The 12241-nt window shown below is 43.9% G+C and overlaps 2 protein-coding genes across 2 annotated transcripts in view; one reads left to right on the forward strand and one right to left on the reverse strand.

Moving 5' to 3' along the window:
- Positions 1–12241, reverse strand: part of RPGR (retinitis pigmentosa GTPase regulator) — a 283854-nt gene that overhangs the window by 99658 nt on the left and 171955 nt on the right. The gene's annotated exons all lie outside the window — the stretch shown is intronic.
- OTC (ornithine carbamoyltransferase) overlaps positions 1–12241 on the forward strand; it is a 69314-nt gene that overhangs the window by 16221 nt on the left and 40852 nt on the right.

Below are 12241 nucleotides of genomic sequence, written 5' to 3' on the forward strand. Positions count from 1 at the left end.
ATTTTGGTGTTTACTTTGTCCGTTTAAGGTCTCTTCAGCCTTTCTCCACAGTCACGCTTAAGTCCTGGAGAGTATCTCAATGCTGAGGCATCTTGGGCTATGGGATCTGGTCATCGGTCATAAAAACATCATCATCAGATATTTGTGCTGAAATCTGCTGGGACTTCTCTCTCCCTATTGGACCTTGACTGGTTCCCACTCACTGTGGAGTTTGCTTTACTATGATCACAAGACATGAGCTATCTCCCGGTCTGGCTTTCTTGATCTCTTGGCAGATCACCATGACACAGTAGGCACAGAGATACTGCAAGGCTCTCTCTAGTGTTCCTTCCTCTTGCTGGGTGCCAGGGAGTTCTATAACATTTGCTTCCTCCTAGAACTCTGTCTTAAAACAAGACATGGATGTTCTCAGCTCTCTGGTCCCCCAAACTCATCTGAAATTTCCATCATGCTCCCCACTGTCCAGTACTTGGCCTGGAGAACAGACAGTGGTCTGAAGGTCCATCAGTGTTTATTTCTGTTGCTAAATGCTCCTCTTCTTCCCCTTGCAGTTCCCATATTGGAGGCCAGGTGATAAAGCAAGAGGAAAACCTGGCTCTGTTGTTTGTGCCTGAAATCCTAGGCTGTTGAAACTCAAAATTTCTTTTTTTTTCTCAAACTATGATCCCTACAATGAGTTTCAAAAAGCTTATTTTGAAACTCATAAGCCACATATCACCCCTTCTTTCTCTCTGCATTTTTGCTCCATCAGACCTCGCTTGGATCAATAATATGACTGCAAATGGATAGGATTGAGGCGGTGGTACCATAAACAAAAACACATTGGTGATTCTCTGTACATCTTATCCTACGTACAAGCATCAGAGCTTTCTAGGGCTCAGAAGCAAACAACTATTTCATACAGTTCTTGCCTTGTAATGATCACTAATGAGGTACCTTAAATACATAACAAAATGGAGTTCAGAGGGATTAAGTGACTTGCCGAGTTCATGCAATTAATACAAATTGTGCCAGGACTCAGATCTCAAGTTTATTGTTCTTACTAACGCATTTCCTGCTGCCCCTTGAGAGAAGGAAGGAGGATGAAAGGAAACATTTAAGTCGTCACCTGATCTTTAAAGTCCTAGGAAGAAAACCGATTGGAACATTCTGCTCTTTGAAGCTGGGTCCTTTAAAAGGTCACATTGACATCTGACGTTTAGTAAAAGAAAAATGAATATTGCATAAACCAGTCAGTAATTACCAAATTCTGCTCCTTTTCAACACTGGTTATCATTTTTTTTTTAAGTCATTAGTACTTGAGAGGTGCTTTTTTTTTTTTTTTTTTTTTTTTTTTTTTTTGTCTTTTTGCCATTTCTTGGGCCGCTCCTGTGGCATATGGAGGTTCCCAGGCTAGGGGTCGAATCAGAGCTGTAGCCACTGGCCTACACCACAGCCACAGCAACACGGGATCCGAGCTGCATCTGCGACCTATGCCAGAGCCACAGCCACATGGGATCCTTAACCCACTGAGCAAGGGCAGGGATCGAACCCGCAACCTCATGGTTCCTAGTCGGATTCGTTAACCACTGCGCCACGACGGGAACTCCAGTACTTGAGGGGTGCTCTTTTTTGAAGTCATTGAAAGAATCAATTAATACATAGAATTTTCTCAATTTTAAGTCGTTCTCAAATCATTTTCTCTCAGTTGTTGGTGTTATCTACCATTTTTCCCTGTCCAAATGTTATTTTTGATTTCAAATATCCCTGAATAAATGATCAGTTTAACCATGCACATATCTCGTGGTAGTTAAGCTACTAATAAAACCAAGAGTGAAGATTTAATAAGCTTTTGGGTACAGACCCTGTGCCAAGTGTTCTACATTAATTACATGGATTATCTCACTTAATCCTCAGGACAACTCTATAAGGCTGAGACCATTGAGGAAAACAGGCTGAAATTGGTTCAGCAAATGGCCCACAGACATATAGCTAATAAATGGCAAACCCAGGATTAGAAGCCATGATTAAATGTAATTTTTAAGTATCTAATTTAATTCAGACATGTACTAGCTATGTTCTATTCCAGTAAATTGTTTCTACAGGTGGCATGAAGCGTTTGGTTCAACAGTGGTTTTCTGTAAAGACATGCTCTGAAATCGGCACAAAATTACAAACTCTAACAACAAATACAAGAGAAAAGGAACATATGAGCATAAAAAGTTATGGTTCACAGAGTATTCATCATTACCTTCAATAAACACCCATGGGTCTCGTTGCATATGGCATCCTGCCAAATTCAACAGTCGGAGAATCCGTCAGAGTAAGCAGCTGATTTAAATGCATAGAGAAATGGCAACCCTCAACCAAGAACACGGCAGAACATTTCTATTGTGTACAGGTGCACCTTAATAGTTGTCCGTTGGAACAGTTTTTCATCAAAACCTGTTACCTTGGTATTTAGAATGTAAATAGGATATAATTAAAACTGTCTATTACTACCCCAGGTTTGTGCCAGCCTCTGGGATGGGGTGATTCTCAAAGGACAGTCTTGAAGGATTCCATCCTAAGCCTGAGTTGCAAAGATAGAGCAGCATTTCCACTTATCTTGAGAGAGAAAATAAAATGCTCCACCCAAATCAGGCCATGTTAATTGCTCATGTAATATTTTTATTAAAATGTAAGACACCTGCAGAAAAGTGCACAAAGCAGTGAGTGTACATACCGTTCAGTGAATTGTTACAGTGAACACATCCTTGTAATGAAGACCCAGATAGAGAAACAGGATGCTAATAGCACCCAGAAGCCCTCCCCTGTATCTCCTTCCAGTTGTCCCTCCCCTCCCCCGCCACCCCCAAGGTTAGCCATTATCCTGGCTTCTAACCTCACAGATTAGTTTTGCTGTTTTGAACTTATAGAAATGGAGTCATTCAGCATGTGCTCTTTTGTGTCTGGCTCTTTTTGCTTAGCATTATGTTTGTGAGCTGCATCGATGTCACTGCATGTAGTTGTAGCTCATTCATTCCTCAGCTACTCTTTGTGTATGCCTGCCTGGCAAACCAAACAATTCTCCTGTGTGTCTACTGATGATTATACTTTTTTATTGCAATTAATTGAGCAGATAGCAAGATACATTTATTAATCTTGGGGAGTGCAGTAGCTGATAGAAAAGTGCACAGGGCATCCTAAGAGACGGTTCTTTTCATTATTTAACATTGGTTTTTGACTTTCAAGGTGAAATGGAAGCTGGTGCTTTCCAAGCTGTTTCAAATTCATCATCTTTACAGAGGAGGCAGGTATGAAAGCGTGATGCTATCCTGCAGATGTTGCTATTCTGCAGGTATGAAAGCGAAGCACAGAGAGGTTAATAGCTGCTTTAGTTCTACCAGCAAGAGCCGTCAGAACCCTCATATTTCCAGTGCATGAATTCTATTTATACCCCTTCTACCAAAGCTTGCAGGGATCTGTGAGGAAAATAAAGAGAAAAATAAGATGTACTTTCATTTGCCCAGATGGAAATTAGGATATGAACAAATGAAATCCTTTGTTCAAAAATATCAGATGTGTGCACATAAACAAATGAAATAGATAAAAACAACCTCCTCTGACAGACTTAATGTGATCCCTATTAAATAGCCCGTGACATTTTCCACAGAACTAGAACAAATAATCCTAAAATTTATATGAAACCATGAAAGACTCAGAATTGCTAAAATAATCCTGAGGAAAAAGAACAAAAAGCAGGAGGCATAACCTTCCCAGACCTTGGACAATACTGAGAAGCTCTAGCAATCGAAGCACTGTGGTACTGGCACAAAAACAGACATTCAGATCAATGGATCAGATCAGAGAGCCGGAAATAAACCCACACACCTATGGCTAATGAAGCTTCCAAACAAAGGAGGTAAGAATGTACAATGGAGGCAAGACAGTCTCTTCAGCAAGTGGTGCTGGGAAAACTAGACAGCTGCATGTAAATCAATGAAGTTAGACCACACCCTCACACCATGCAGAAAAATAAACTCAAAATGGCTTAAAGACTTAAACATAAGACATGACACCATAAAACTCCTAGAAGAGAACAGAGGCAAAACATTCTCTAATATAAATCATACCAATGTTTTTTTGGGCAGTCTAGCAAGGCAATAGAAATAGAAGCAAAAATAAACAAATGGGATCCAATCAAACTTACAAGCTTTTGTATAGCACAGGAAACCATAAACAAAACAAAAAGACAACCTATGGACTGGGAGAAAATATTTGCAAATGATGAGACCGACAAGAGCTTCATTTCCAAAATATGCAAATAGCTCATACAACCTAATTAAAAAAATCAATTGAAAAATGGCTCAAAGACTTAAACATAAGACAAGACACCATAAAACACCTAGAAGAGAACATAGGCAAAACATTCTCTGACATCAACCGTACAAATGGTTCCTTAGGTCAGTCTCTTAAGGCAATAGAAATAAAAACAAAAATAAACCGATGGGACCTAATCAAACTTACGAGCTTTTGCACAACAAAGGAAACCTTTTTTAAAAAAGAAAAAGGGGAGTTCCAGTCGTGGCGCAGTGGTTAACGAATCCGACTAGGAACCATGAGGTTGCAGGTTGGGTCCCTGGCCTTGCTCAGTGGATTAACAATCCGGCGTTGCCGTGAGCTGTGGTGTAGGTTGCAGATGCGGCTCGGATCCCTCGTTGCTGTGGCTCTGGCGTAGGCCGGCAGCTACAGCTCTGATTCGACCCCTAGCCTGGGAACCTCCATATGCCGCGGGAGCGGCCCAAGAAATGGCAAAAAGACAAAAAAAAAAAAAAAAAAAAAAAAAAAAAAAAGCCTATGGAATGGGAAAGAATAGTTGCAAATGATGCAGCTGAGAAAGGCTTAATCTCCAAAATATGAATATGCAAACAACTCTTACAACTTTACCAAAAAACAAAACAAAACAAAAACAAACAAACCCAACGAAACAACCCTATTGAAAAATGGGCAGAAGACCTGAGTAGCCATTTCTCCAAAGAAACCATATGGATGGCCACAGGCACATGAAAAAATGCTTTAACAGCACTAATTATTAGAGAAATCAAAACTACAATGAGGTACCACCTTATACTAGTCAGAATGGCTATTGCCAATAAGTCTACAAATAACAAGTGCTGGAGAGGGTATGGAGAAAAGGGATTCCTCCTGCACTGTTGCTGGGACTGTAAATTGGTACGACCACTATGGAAAACAGTATGGTGGGGCACCTCAGAAAATGAAATATGAAACTACCATAAGACCCAGCAATCCCACTCTGGGCATCTATCTGGACAAAACTTTCACTGAAAAAGATACATGCACCCCTATGTTCACTGCAGCACTATTCACAATAGCCAAAACATGGAAACAACATAAATGCTCATTGACAGAGGAATGGATTAAGAAGATGTGGTGTATATACACAATGGAATACTACTCAGCCATAAAAAAGAACAAAGTAATGCCATTTGCAGCAACATGGATGCAACCAGAGATTCTCATATTAAGTGAAGTCAGTAAGAAAGACAAATATCATATGATACTACTTATGTGTGGAATCTGAAATATGACATAAATGAATTTACCCACAAAACAGAAATGGACTTATAGACACAGAGAACAAACTTTTGGTTGCCAAAGGGGAAGGGATGTGGGGGAAGGACAGATTGGAAGTTGGGACTGGCAGATGCAAAATAGTATAGGTAGAATGGATAAACAGCAAGGTCCTACTGTATAGCCCAGGGAACCGTATCCAATACCCTGTAATAAACTATTATAAAAAAAGAGTGTATAGATGTATAACTCAGTCACTTTGCTGTACAGCAGAAATTAGCACAACATTGTAAAACAACTATATTTGAATAAAATAAATTAAAATAAACCCTGACACCTTCCAGAAACACTTAATACCATCCAGGTCTGATAAACTGGTGAATGCTTGACCTGTGCTTTTGGCTGCGTTTGGGCTTTTTTTTTTTTTTTTTTTTTGTCGTTTTAGGGCCACACCCACGGCATATGGAAGTTCCCAGGTTAGGGGTCTGATCAGAGCTGTGGCTGCTGGCTTATGCCACAGCCACAGCAACGCCAGACCCGACCACATCTGAGACCTATACCACAGTTTGAGGCAATGTAAGATCCTTGACCTGCTGATCGAGGCCAGGGGTCGAACCCACAAGCTCATGGTTCCTAGTCGGATTCATTTCCGCTGTGCCACCATGGGAACTCTGGCTTTTTGGCTTTCTGATTGGTGGCCATAAATTGCAGAGGCAATTCCTTCTTGGAGGCAATGTCCTCCCATTTCATCTCCTTCAAGAACTGGTGAAGGCTTTGTCAAGTGAAAAAAATTGCACGATCTAAAAGTTGAGAATTATGTTTTAGTCCGTGGACTTGCTGAGGACTTAAGTCTTGGAGGCAGCCTCTTAGGAGCTCTGAGAGACTGCTCCCTAGAGGTAAGGGAAGAGCCAGCCTGGATAGGAATAGCAAAAGATTACTGTTAATGAAGGAAAACCAGACCTCTCAAGTTAAGGAATTTAGCACTTTTCTGCGCTTGGGAAGATATAAGAGTCTCACTGAAATCATTCCTTTGATATGCACCTCAGCTGTCTAGGGCCAATATCCTGTTCTTTCCCACCCTGAGTCCCTTCAGGGTGCACCTTTGGGAGTGGCTGCCGTGGCTGAGTGCTTGGTGGCAGGCAGCCCTTTGTCTCCATCCTGAGTTCCCTCAGGGCTCACCCTTGGGGCTGGGAGTGGCTAATGGCTTGATGGCCACAGCATCCTTTGTGTGCTGATACCGCAGGCGAGGTTTTTTATTCTTAACTTCAAATCCTATTTCTTAACACTTTCTGTAACTGCTCTTCTTACCCCCACCTCCGTAAGTCTGACAGGAGGTGAATCTTCTTCCTCTTTTTTTTTTTTTTTTTTTAAAGGGCCGCCCTTGTGGCACCTGGAAGTTCCCAGGCCTAGGGTTGAATCGGACCTGCAGCTGCCAGCCTACACCATAGCCACAGCTCGTGACAATGCTGGATCCTTAATCCACTAAGCGAGGCCAAGGATCAAATCCATAGCGTCATGGATGGTCGGGCTCATAACCCACTGAGCCGAAATGGGAACTCCTGAATTTTTTTTATAGCACAAAGAGAGAAATGAAAAAGCAACAAACTAATCTGGGTTGTTACAGCAAAATGGCTTCAGTAAAAGTAAAGATTTAGGACTTGGAGCAGACTTGCCTGGAGGTCTTAAACTTTGTTTGAAACCTTCCCAAACAGTCCCTACCCCTCAATGGCATTCATCCATTGGCTCGGCACATAGTAGATGCGCCAAAAATACCTTCTTGATGAATATGCAGTATTCGTATTTGTTTAGGTAATTTTCCCTGTTTAGAAACAGATTAAGTGCTCAAGAGGGATTAATAATTATAATCATCACTAAATTCCATTAGTTCAGTTCACACACACTAGAAATTCTTTTAACAAAATTAGGAGATGTTTGCAAGTGAAAAGAACAAGTCCTCCTTCCAGAGTCGAAATTCTTCCAACATTTGTTCAACAAATATTTGAACAAGTATTTTCCATATGCCAGTATTTATTCTAGGTGTTTTTTTTTTTTTGGCTGCACCCGAGGCATATAGACGTTCCCAGGCTAGGGGTTGAATCAGAGCTGCTGGCCTATGCCACAGTTACAGCAACGCCGCAGGATCAAGCCGCATCTGCAACCTACACCACAGCTCATGGCAATGCTGGATCCTTAACCCACTGAGCAGGGCCAGGATCGAACCCACATCCTCATGGATACTAGTCGGGTTGTTACTGCTGAGCCACGATGGGAACTCTGTATTCTAGGTTCTTGAGAATGATACATCAGTGAAAAAAACAGAGGAAAATCCTTGCCTTCATGGAGCTGCCATTCTAGTTGGTACACAGACAATAGACATAATAGGTGGGTGATATCACGTGGTGGAAGAGATAAGTGCTCTCCACAAAGAGAAGACTGCCTGGAACCGAGGGAAAGACATGTACTCAGCATCTGGACTTTGCCTTTTACTCTGAGTAAAACAGGGGACTTTTGGTGGATTTTGAGCAGGGAAGGACATGATTTAACGTGCATTTTATATTCTTCATTTGGTTTTATTTATCATGGCTGCACCTGTGGCATATGGAAGTTCCTGGGCCAGGAACTGAATGTGAGCTGCAGCTACGACTATGCCACAGCTGCAGCAATGCCAGATCCTTAACCCACTGTGCCATAGCGGGAACTCCTTCACTTGCATTTTAATGGATTTCTCTGACTGCTTGTTGAGAAAAACTGTGGGGCTGGGGGAGGACACAAGAGAGCAGTGGAAGCTGTCAACAGGTCGCTATAGGACATAGAGGCTGGGGTCAGGGTGGTGGCAGACGAAGGGGCAAGAGGGCCAGATTCAGGATACATTGTGAAGGGAGAGCCAACGAGATTCCTGATGTATCGGGTAGAAAGGGGCATTGTGGACGACTTCAGAGTTTGTGTCTGAGCCACTCTGAGCAGGATGAAGCAGGATAGAGCACGTCAGGCAGGACGGAGAGGAAGATCAGGAGTTCAGTGTTGGAAGTACTGAGTTTGAGATGTCTATTAGACACACAAGCACAGATGTCGAAAAGACAGGTCTTGAGTATGGGAGTGCGATTCTGCCTTGACACACTTGGGAGCCATCAGTGTAGAGACGATATTTAAGTCCATGGGACCAGATACAACTATCAAGGAAGTGAGTGTAGATGGAGAGAAAAGGACCAAGGACTAGCCCTGGGGCACATCGACAGTAAGAGGTAAAGGGAAAGAGAAGGAACGAGCAATGGTGGTTGAGAAGAAACAACTGCCAAGGCAGATGGAAAAGCAAGTAGGTGTGGTGTCCTGGATGGTGGGCAAGGAAAGTTAATCACCGAGAAGGTGGTGAGCAATTTTGTTAAATGCTGTCAGGTCAAGAAACGTAAGAACTGACAAGGCACTAGAGGGAGCAACGTGAAGGTCATGAGTCATCTCCGTGAGGGGAGTTTTGATGCAGTGTTGGGGCACCGAAGAGGGAAATGAGATGAGAAGAACTGGAGAGAGAGAGGGGGGGGGGGGGGGGGGGGGGGGGGGGGGGGGGGGGGGGGGGAGGGGGGAGGGAGAGAGGGAGAGAGAGAGGAAGGGAGAGAGAGAGTTTTGCTGCAAGAGGAGCAAAGAATTACATGGACACCTGGCAGGGGAAATAGGGATAAGAGAAAATTTGGATTGAAATTCCCACTATGGTGCAACGGGATCAGGGGCCTCTTGGGAGCACTGGGACTCAGGTTTGATTCCCAGTCCAGCACAGGGCGTTAAGGATCCAGCATTGCAGCAGCTGCGGCTTAGGTTGCAACGGCAGCTTGGATCTGATCCCTGGCCTGGTTATGCCACAGGGTGACCAAAAAAGGGAAAAACAGAGAGAGAAAGTTGGCATTTTTTTAAATTAATGAGTGAAAAAATGAGAATAGCCTATTCGAGATGGAGGTAATGTAAGGGAGAAGGGGGAGAACTGTTAGAGCAACACCCTTGAGTAGGTGAGGGGCACTGCCCCTGGTGCATACATGGGCATGGAAAGTCCATCTGTGCTTAAGAGGAAGGGAAGCAGAATCTATGGGTACAGATACTGGCAGGTGGGGAAATGGGGTGATGGAATCTTGAAGTTCTCTGATTGTTACCTTTTTTTTTTTTTCATTGAAGTGGGAAGTAAGGTTATCAACTGAGTGCTGGCTCTACTTTCAAAGTATATCAAGAATCCAATCATTTCCTCATTGCTTCAGCTGCTACCATGCAGGTCCAAGCCATCAGCTCTCAGCCAGATTTTTTTTTTTTTTTTTGGCCATGCCGGACATACCCGGGCCAGAGATAGAATCTGTGCCATAGCAGTAACCCAAGCCATAGCAGTGACAATGCTGAGTCCTTAAGCACTAGGCCACCAGGGAACTACTTAGATTTTTTTTTGCAACAGTCTCCTGACTGGTCTCCCTGCTTCTGCTCTTGCCCTACTATGGATGTTCTATTAAAACATAAGTCCGGAGTTCCCATCGTGGCTCAGCGGAAACGAATGGACTAGGATCCATGAGGATGCAGGTTCAATCTCTGGCCTCGCTCACTGGGTGAAGGATCTGGCGTTGCCGTGAGCTGTGGTGTAGGTCGCAGACACGGCTCGGATCTGGCATTGCTGTGGCTGTGGTGTAGGTCGGCAGCTACAGCTCTGACCCAACCCCTAGCCTGGGAACCTCCATATGCCACGGGTGCCGCCCTAAAAACCAAAAAAACAAAAACGAGAGTCCAATCATGTCATTCTCTGCTCCACTCTCCCATGGCTTCTTATTCAGACAAAAGTCAAGATTGTTGCTTCCTTCCCACCTTCCTTCTGCAGCCTCACCTCCTATTACTCTCCTCCTCACACACGCTGTACCTTCCACACCGACTCTCTTATTGTACCTTGAACCCATCCATCATGACCCTTCCTCAGGACCTCAGGATATGCTCTTCCCACTCTCTGGTATGTTTCAATGTCACTGAATGACTTCTTTGACCACATTAAAATTGCAGCTTCTTCTCCTTACATTCCCTATCTCTTATCTCTGCTCTCTTTTTCCTTTTTTAAAAAAAAATCATTTTATTTCTTTATTTTTGGCTGCACCCACAGTGTGCAGACGTTCCTGGTCCAGGGATCCAACCTGTGTTGTGGCAGTGACAACACCAGATCCTTAACCTGCTGAGCCACCAGGGAACTCCCTTGCTCTCTTTTGCATATAGCACCTGTCAACATCTAACATACAAGGTCTTCAGTTCACTCATTCAGTTTGCCCTCTGCCTCTCCTCCACTAGAATATAAGTTCCAAGTAGGCAGGACTTGTATCTTGTTGTTAAGAGTGCTTTTCCCAGTGCCTAGCACAGTCCCAGACATGTATTTTAGAAGGAATGAATACACTTCAGAACCATGCTGGGCAGCTGGGACCTGTTGTGGTCACTCCACAGAGACACGATGTGCCTCCCACCAAAATTTAGTTTGATGGTTGACAGCGAGGATACCACAATGCATCTGGAGGAGATGGAAAGGTTTGTTACTCGCATAAGGTGGCTTTCTGGGGAGAGTAGGGCTGGCTCCAAGTTGGTCCAAAGGTGGCATTAGAGAGCAAGGGAATGACACTGGCTTGGGCATTTATTGTGGTTGCGGGGGGGGGGGGGAGCGGGCAGGGGTGAGGATTCCTATGCACAGGCCAGGACTTGTATAGCCTGAATCTCCTTCGAGTGCCAAAGCTTACCTGGGTATAGGGCAGGAGGAGAAAGGAGAGTGATGGCGGGCTTGGAGGCTAGTAGCAATCAAACATCATAAATTGAGTCAAATTCTTTACTATAGGTCCCATAGCAAGTAGGTTGTTAGTGTGTCTCCTGTTCTCTGATTCTCCCTGGGATGTAGCATGTCAGATCTGCAAGGCATCTTTGGGCTCTAGGCAAACTGCCTGATTTTCCAGATGAAGACTGAGTCCAGTTCCACTATAGTTCCTGTCTCTCAGATCCCAGTGTAAGTTGGCTCTGGGGCTGGCTCCCCTAGGGGAAGCTCCAAGTTCTCAAAAACATCTTGAACAAGTTTTTAGGCTTCGTGACTCTTAACACTCCTGTCTATAAAATTCTTGATTTTTTTGGCCGCTCCCACAGCATACGGAAGTTCCAGGGCCAGGGACCAAACCTGAGCCACAGCAGTAACCTAGCTATAACAGTGACAACACCCGAGCCTTAACCCACTGAGCCAGGGAACTCCAAGAGACCACTTAAATTCAATTCTTATAATAATATCTGGGGAGTTCCTGTTGTGACTCAGTGGAAGCAAATCCGACTCGTATCCATGAGGATGCAGGTTTGATCTCTGGCCTTGTTCAGTGGGTCAGGGATCTGGTGTTGCCATGATCTGTGGTGTAGGTCACAGATGTGGCTCAGATCTGGCGTTGCTGTGGCTCTGGCATAGGCCAGCAGCTGCAGCTCCAATTCGACCCCTCACCTGGGAACCTCCATATGCCATGGGTGTGGCTCTAAAAGCAATAAATAAAATAAAATAAATCTACTATGTTTGTCAGAGTAAAGGATTCAGTGGAAGAAACTTTATGAAGTGCTAGCACCTGGCAGTGCTCTGTGACTAGTTATTGCTAGAGTCAGAACATAGTGGCCTCTACCTAAAAACCATGTGGTCTGGGCATGTGTGTGTGTGTGTGTGTGTGTGTGT

This window comes from Sus scrofa, chromosome X, assembly GCF_000003025.6.
Source record: "Sus scrofa isolate TJ Tabasco breed Duroc chromosome X, Sscrofa11.1, whole genome shotgun sequence".
NCBI lineage: Eukaryota > Metazoa > Chordata > Mammalia > Artiodactyla > Suidae > Sus > Sus scrofa.